Genomic DNA, 9,088 nt, shown 5'->3' with positions numbered 1-9,088 from the left:
ACAAAAATTCTCTAATTAATTACCATTATAATAGATGCTTTAGGTTCTTCCCCGCTTCAATAAAAGCTAAAGTTCATTAACGCAACATGGAGAGAAGAAGCAAGATTAACTTAGTGACGCCATATGAATACAATTAATGTAGAAGAGGTAAAAATAAAAGTGATCTAATGTGGTGGTAATGTGGTAGCATTTTTCTGGTTGGCTATGGCCTTTATCTAATGCTGTTCTAGTCATAGATGAATAAATGCTTTTCGCATGTAAGCAAAGTATCAAACACTTTTGATTCATGCAGATCAGCAACTTCACTTTTTCTCTTTCTGTGTTGAAACGAAGTATTTATAAATTGAGTTCCGTAGAATAAAAGGTACCTTGTAGAGGTACTCTCTCCACTTTATTGTTATTTAATATTTTCACTATTTTGCTATTCCGAAATAGAAGTAACTATTTTGCTATCCCAAAATAAAATAGAAGTCACTATTTTGAGATTCACACATGACATCAGTTTTGTTTCAATTTTGCAATTTCAAAAACTTAGATAAATTTATCTAATGCCACCCCTTCAGAACTTAATGGACCAAGACTGGTATAGTTAAAATTTTCGTGTGGTTGTACGGATATTATACTTCTTAAATAATTTAATATACAATCATGTAATTTTGTTCAACGCGAAAAGTTTGTTCGTGTATATCAACTTGATGCATAAGTGCAATCTAACAGTATAACCACCATATAAAATCACACCTATTCCAATTCCAAACATAATAATCACATGTATTCATAACAAGTTGAATTCCCAGAAAAATGACTCTCATACTTGGATAGAGGTAGTCCATTTATATTTAAATGAATACAAGACAGATGGTAACAAACACACCTGGATAGACTGATTAAGTTATCACTGAGCAGTGATGTTTCAGTGATAACACATACAGGCATACATAATTAGCAACTGACATAGGAACAGCTACCATTGGCGGCACATATGCAATTCTAGTGAATTGTTGGCCTTTATTTCACATTACAAAGTACGGTGCAAATTGTAGCATATAGTAGGCTTTCAACATTTGTAGCGACAGTAGCAAGCATAATGACGTTGATGACCTTGGCCAGTCCACATACATGATCCGGAGTCAGCATGGTCTCGAGACTTGCAAACATTGTGGCACCCTTTATCGGCACATTTCCCTGACCAGAATTTGCTAGGCTTCTGGCAAGATTTAGCTTCAGCTATTGGCATCTCTGCATGAAACAAAGCAAGAGAAAGAGCAAATTATGTACAGTTAGTCCAGAGTTTATGATATGTATGAGGGATCTAGCCTGTCCACCTAGCGGATAAGTGTTTGTTAGTATTATAGGTTATGGCTCCTCTATGTCATTGTTTTGTGTCAATCTTTATTCCATTTTCTATTTTTGCACCACATGTAAAGTTACTTGCAACACTATACATGTATATTTGAAGTAGATTTACATGTGACGAGAAATTAGAATGTGGAAGAGAAATTCAAGAGCAGAAAACATTTATTGAAAAGCATACGTAACACAAATTAGTTCGTAAAATTTTGATTGTGAGTATACATGCACATGATACGCATGTATAACTATTGTAATTCATTGCTAGTGACAACCATATCTGTTTATTATACTCGAAATTCTCTAACTAAGAGAGAGGTAGAGACAAATAATTAAAACTTTGGGAATGTGCAAATATATGCCATTCTGTGCATGTGTTCACCATTTAAGACTAGCTACAACTTACCATTTGGTACGAGGAGGAGGAAGCAGATGAGCAGGGCAAAGAAGGTTGCGCAGCTGAATTGAGATTTAGCCATCTCCGATATCTTATGTTAGCTTTATTTGAGAGAAAACAAGTAAATGATGATACCTATTTATAGCAAGAGACTGTGAAATTTTCCAAAACCTAATCGGTAGTTGTTTTGAAACTTCTTGTCGCTGAGTTGTTAGAGAAAGGGACAAATATCAAAGAATAAAGACAAAGTCTAAGTCATAATTAGCTTGCAAAAGGAGTTTGAACAAAGTATCAACACCGTTAAGATTTGAAATTTTTAAGTCCGGCAATTTCTAACCTCTTTTAGTAGGAAAGATAATGACCATTAGCATAATGTCACAAAGTAAAGTATCAAATCATCTGGTTGCTGGATTGTCGGTTACATCATTTTCATATACAATCGATGGACGCAAAAACTCACCACGCATGCTACCTTCAAAATCTGTGCCTTGAGAAGAATAATGCTTAAATGAAAGCACATTTTGTACAAGAAAAAGTTTGGTATGATATCTGTTTCTTCCTCTTTTTCTTCTTTTTTATTTTTATTTTTGGTACATCAATTTAGAATTTAGAAGCCACAAGGCAGAAAGGACGGCAGCAATGGATACTTGAACCCCATATCCCTCATGTTTTCGATGCACATTCTTGTGCTTTATTTTCTCACAACCAAGACTAGCTAGTAAAGGAAGATTGAATATAAGATATTAGAATTTTTTTTACCAATGATCCATTTAAGTTTTCTTGAGATTTAACCATGTCCATTATTTGAATTTTACAAAGCGCGTGGAATAAAAAAAATCAAGGATGATAAGAATTTAAAGCAGGGCATATATAGTGAGCTTTTCAAGTATCTGATATACGTTGAAATTTGAATCATTCATATCCGTGGAAGATCAAACAAAAGGAAATGTACGAATAGAATAAGATGCTAGATAAGAAGTTCAGCAAACATCACTTATCCAAGGACATAATTAATAGCATTAAGACCGGTACAAAATTTGAATAGATCAAAAGACAGCTTAATTTCCTACCGTCTTAATAAGATATATTGATTTATTTGAGGATTACTATATACGTGAATACTGGAAATCTTCTAGCAAATGGGCTATACACTTTGCATAGATTACTGATCAAGTTGTATTGAGGTTGTTGATAGATCATTTTCTTCATCAATCCATGCATGAACAAACCACGTCAGCTCACCTAAGATATTTAGTAACTTGAAAAAGGTGAATTGAGTATTAGAACAAAAGTTGTGTGTATGTGCTAAATAATCAATTGGTTTGTTTAATGACATAAATATTAATGCTGCAGCATGGGACAGAGTTATCGAACATACAACTAAACTTGAAAATACAGTGGCTGATTCTTAGCATCAATTGGTCGAACTAAAGGACCACATGGGCTGAACCAATTTGGACCCTCGAGTCCTAAATAGAGACATTCAATCTCAATTGGTCACTTAAAGACGCCTAACAAAATAGTTATGATCTTTTTTTTTAGGCAAATACCCTGGACCTGTAACTGATGAAAGCACCTAAAAATTCTACTAATATGCCAAGACACATGCTTACAAGATTTCCACTTGAGTAAGTTTACTTCTATTTATGAATATCTTGAATGATTGATTTTGTTGTTAGCCTCAGATTGATCTTTTGGGAACAAGGACTTTTTTTTTTTTTTGCACAAAAGTGAATTTCATTAACAAAATTGTTCAGCATAATTTAATTTACATCACAGAAATTTGCACAAACGGTAGGAAAAAAATGCAAGAAATATCAGATCTAAAATGAAAAATTATGGTAGATCTGAAAAATACAATAAATTTGAAAATATTTTCTAATAAGATAAATCACTACAATAGCCATCAAATCTACTAATCAACTACTCTAAGTTTGAATAATGATGATGAGATCTGTCGATATAGACTCAAGATCCAAAAGAATTCCAGATCTGATAACCAAATTTAAAATAAATTTAGATCTAATAAGAAAATAAGAAAAAGAACTACACAAAAATATCCCCAGGAATTTTTTGGAGAAATAGAGAATCCCAACAAGATATCAATTGTGAGACTTTATTATAAAAATATGGTAAAAATAGAATACGGAAAAGAAGGCCTTTTGAGAAGAGAATAAGAAGTAGAGAGAAGTTGGAGAAGAGGAGAGGCAGAGAGAAGAATTTTGGGAACAAGTTGATCCCTCTCTTTGTTTAAGATACTATAATATTTGATGATTTGATTTGGAGGATAATTCATCTTTGCTATCAGACGGACTATGAAAAGAGGTAGGGGCAAGATATATGCCAAGTTAATATTTGTGGGGAACTAAATTTGGAGATCCTTCGCAGTTCACAGCATAGTATCCTAAATCACTGTCAGTGACCTGCTAAGGATTATCCCATATTTCTGTCTAATTTCAGCTCCGAATGGTTAACATTTTTTCCATGTGATTACGTTTGCTCGATATCTTTTCCTTCTTCAAACGCCTTGTGTTTGCAAAATATGCCATTACTTGTTACTAAATATTAAACTGTGGATTTACAAGAAGGTCAATATATAACTGTTTGTCGAGAAAGATCTTGTGAGATCCGGTTGCTTATATCATCAATTACTTGAAGTCTTATCACTGACGAATCTTGTTTTGACTGATTGTTTGTGAGATTAGTCTACTGATCGCACTCAGAATCTTGCTTTATCATGTTAGTTTTTGCTGTTTCACACCGTCTTGCTGAAGACATTGGGCCAAGCAAAGGTCATTTATTTTTCATTTATTATGTGCTAGAGCCCATAATTTACTTTGGTTGCAGTAATCCCGATTTTTGCTCATCACCTACTGTGATTATATTTTTAAATAGTTGTGTCTTCTAGTGATGTGGGAAATTTCTTGCTGACTTCCTTGGGAATTAATAAAGGGGAGATTCTAGAGAAGATAATTCTTTTTGTACATTTTTTTTTTACCGGGAAAGAGAAAACCGTAAGCAACTCATGGCTTTTGCTGTAAAGAAATTAAAAATTAAGTACTCATTGTTTTCTTAATCCCAAAGAAAAAGGAAAATGAACATACTAATTTTAGATCATCTATTTAATCTATTAATTGTCTAAATTATATGTTAAAAGGTACCTGGAGTACTAATCTTGTGTAACTTTAATCACCGGAATTGACCCAATATTTAGGAAAGGATTTTTAAAATCTTTTCTACTGTCAGGTTTAGGATTCAAACATTTTAGGATTCAAACATTATACCTGACAATTGAGAGTAAAAAATGTGTGGAGAGGAATGGAAAAAAAATCTTGTGTAACATTGACATGTATTAGAGTTTTTGGGACTTTGAATTTTTTTAATTAGTTGATTCCGACTCTAAGAGTTTGGTTAGGTGATTATGGATTTTAGCTCCCCAATGTAAAAGAAAAAGAAAAAGAGATATATAATATAGGTCATATAACTGGTAATCTTGAAAACCTAGTTTGGTAAATAATTGGAAATAGTCCTTAACCATGATATAATAACTTTTATTTGATCCCGTTTAGATTATCTTGAGGAGACAAAGTCGCAGTCGATATAATATTAGAGGTAGCCTGCCAACTACACCTAACCCGTAGGCTAATTGGTAATAAGTTTGGATAGTTGACTATTGGTAATAAAAAAATATAATGTTTTTGATTTCCATCCATGCATGCATTGTACTAGCTCTGCATGGTAAAACTTTGCATCCATAGTAATGTTCACACCACACCAATACGCAATACACATCAGGCTGATATAATAAACGAGAGTCAAATTATCAAGTTGCATGATACATTTATAACAAGAAAAAGACACTTTCTCCACTGGAGTTTTCTAGTGAGAGTTTCTCCTCCGCTAAGAATTTTTAGTGAGATTTTTGTTAGTTTTATATTTCTCTTATTGATCTAAATTTTTTCAAATTTGGTTATCAAATTAAAATTTCTTAAAATCTCATCAGATCTCACATTAACATATGGCTTTGAATCAATTTATTAGCAGATTTAGGAGAAAGTAAGCAGTGCAATTGGAAGCATACATAGATGATTATAGAACTACAAGCATTTTATCTTTTAAATGTTTTTTGAATTTCTGATAGAGTAATTATTTGGCACCTTTTGCGCTGTTATTTGGTCATATTTGGCTATTTACTGTGCTAAGTATTGAGATTTTGTCATATTTGATATTTGTGCAAATTGCAGGCGATTGGTGTTAAAAGTGGTATCTCGGGACAAATTTCCAGAAAACTTTTTATTTCAGGGCATGCCCACGCCAGAGACTGTAGAAAGATGACTAAAAGACGGACCCTGCGGGATTGGTAGAAAAAGTGAAAAATTAGGAAATCAAAAGGCTCGTGGGCAGCGGGGGTGCAAAGGATAAAAACTCTCATCCTAGAGAAAGTAGGGAACTTTGACGCTTTCTTTCTTTTCGGCGGCTACTTTGGGAGAAATTGGCAAAAAGCCAGATTCACGTGGGATTAATAGATTAGCTTTAGTTTTGTTTTCCTTGTGAGACGAATTGACTCGCTGCTTTGGCTTTTGTACAACTTCCATTAGACTTTCGCTTTTCTTGACTTTGCTCCAGTACGAACACGAAAACCCAAAAAGTGAAGCAAGTCTTTTCGTCTGTTCCTTCGTTAATTCATCTTTCTCAATTCTTTGGCAATTGTTTGGATGATATCAATCAAATCATGCGAGATTGATACGATGAGGAGCGGTTAGGTTTCTCCTCTACGCAAAGGTCGACGCGAAGGTGCGGTCCCTAAAATCTGTGAGATCTAATTGAACTTTCGCTATTTCTCCCAATCCGTTATTATTCGTGTGTTTCCTGAATTAACTGTTCATGATTATTTCATTAATTGAGTATCAACGGCTGGATATTTAATTTAATCTAATAGCCTACTGTCACATTATCTAAATTGAATCCGTAATTGTTCATTTAGTTGACAACTAGTAACAACCATCATGATTGGTTTTGTGTTGGCGAAACGTAAGATCTAGTTTAAATAAACCCTCTTAGCGTGTTTATTGGTTTGGGTTGGATTTTCTTTCTTTAATGCAACTGGATAATTAAATTCCTACGGTCGTATCTAGGGTTATTTTCTGGTTAGAGAAGCAGTCAACGGTCGTACCTTGGCTGTCGAAAAAGTAAGGAAAAACTGGCTATCAGAGCTTGTTGATGGCTATAACCAACCTAGTGACGAATGAATGAAATATCTTTGTATCAATGATCATTTACTTGGACCGTAACTGAAAAGTTGATCCTTTGGATAGAATTTTATTAATTGCTATTTTTAGTAAATTGTACTTGTTGAGTTAGCTTTTGAATTTTGTTTATTTTATTTTCATCTTCATTCCATTAAATATCTTCCAATTTTGTTCTATTGACTTGGAAAGGAACAACTTCATATCCGTTCCCTGTGGAATCCACCCTACTTGCCATTGTATGCAAATTTAATACTTTTATAGACAATTCTGGTATATCGGATCAAGCAAATTTTTCAAAAATAGGGTGAATTAAGTAACCCATTATACACCTAGGGTCCCTGTTCCAATACTTGGATTTGTTGTATAATTAATTGTGGTAGTAATTAGGACTTTTTAGTAATTATTATTGTACAACCTCGACACCTGTCAATTTTTGGCTTTCGTTGCCGGGAACGGTGTTTTAGTTAATTTTGTTTCTTTCTAAGTTGTTTTCTTTGGATTTGTCTAGCATTTTTCTAATTTATGCCTCGTTATTCTTGTATAGGCGAATTGATTTTCGACCCGGAAGTAGAGAAGACTACGCGCCGAACTAGAAAAGAGACTAGATAGCTCAGAGAGGAGCAATCTAGCACTGCATCTCAGAGACTGGATCCTGAGGTTGAATCAACAGATTCGAGTGGTGATAATTCAAGTGACCCAAATCAAGAGGATATCCTTATGACGAATGCAAGAACACTAAGAGAGTTGGCTGCTCCGGAATTGACTCAGCAGCCTTTGTGCATTACATTTCCAATTCTAGCTGAGAATACCTCCTTCGAACTGAAGTCGGGGTTAATTTATCTCTTACCTTCATTTCATGGCCTTTCGGGTGAGGAACCCCATAAACACATCCACGAGTTCGATGTGGTATGTTCTAATATGAAACCTCTAGAGATCACTGAAGAACAGATCAAATTTAGAGCATTCCCTTTCTCCCTAAAGGATGCAGCTAAGAATTGGTTGTACTACCTACCTGCAGGTAATATCACAATATGGGCCCAAATGAAAAAGAAATTTTTGGAAAAATTCTTTCCTACATCCCGAGCTGCAAGTCTGAGAAAAGATATATGCAGCATTAAGTAGTATCCCGGGGAATCCCTATATGACTATTGGAAAAAATTCAATAAGTTGTGCACTAGATACCCACAATATCAAATTAGTAAACAACTATTAATCCAATACTTTTATGAGGGGTTTCAGTCATCTGACAGAAGCATTATTGACGCTACAAGTAGAGGAGTATTGGCGAACAAGACGTCGGAGAAGCATGTGAGCTTATCGAAGTAATGGCAGAAACCTCTCAACAATTTAATTTTCGTGAGAATAATCCTACCCGTAGCATTAATGAGGAAGAGACGTCATCCATTCAGCAGCAGCTATCAGAGTTAATATCTTTTGTTCGGCAATTAGCTGTAGGGAATGTGCATCAAACAAAAGTCTGTGAAATTTGCACAAACGTGGGCCACCCTACTGACTCATACTCTATTTTGCACGAGGATGGGGCTGAACAAGTGAACATGGCTGGAGGCGCACCCGCGCCTTGTAGGTAGTAAGATCCATAGTCAAACACGTACAATCCGGGTTGGAGAGACCACCCCAACTTCAGTTATAGGAACAGGCCACAGAATTCATTTTCAAATCGTTCACCAGAATTTCAGCAACCATGGCAACCAAAACCACAACCTTCGTCATCCAATTCAGGAGACTCTTTGGAAGTTAATGTCAAGAGCCTGGCCACGAGCACCATTCAGCTCCAACAAGAAACTAGATCATTGGTCACAAGCACTGCTCAGTTCCAGCAGAAAACTAAATCGGATATGAAAAATCTGGAGACTCAAATAAGTCATATGGCAACTGCAATCAATCGCTTAGAATCCCAAGTCTTTGGGAAATTGTCATCGCAACCCGAGACAAACCCCAAGAATGTAAGTACCATGACACTGAGGAGTGAAAAGGAAGTAGAGGGGTCTAAGGCCACGAACCTAAAGTGCAAGAGTGAAGATGAAATCGAAAAGGAGATTGAAGAAGAAGAATGCATTCGTGGAGATCCCGA

General features: G+C 35.0%; 1 long non-coding RNA gene across 1 annotated transcript; it reads right to left on the bottom strand.

Moving 5' to 3' along the window:
- Positions 1–790: 790 nt before the first annotated feature.
- On the bottom strand, positions 791–1,896 carry LOC140009674 (uncharacterized). Its single transcript, XR_011817186.1, has 2 exons — positions 1,757–1,896; positions 791–1,239 (listed from the first exon to the last, which is right to left on the bottom strand). It is a non-coding gene; the product is annotated as an uncharacterized lncRNA (long non-coding RNA).
- Positions 1,897–9,088: the final 7,192 nt, after the last annotated feature.

The sequence above is a fragment of the Coffea arabica genome, chromosome 6e (assembly GCF_036785885.1).
Source record: "Coffea arabica cultivar ET-39 chromosome 6e, Coffea Arabica ET-39 HiFi, whole genome shotgun sequence".
NCBI lineage: Eukaryota > Viridiplantae > Streptophyta > Magnoliopsida > Gentianales > Rubiaceae > Coffea > Coffea arabica.
The sequence above is the reverse complement of the archived record's forward strand: the minus strand, read 5'-3'. Positions and strand labels throughout refer to the sequence as shown.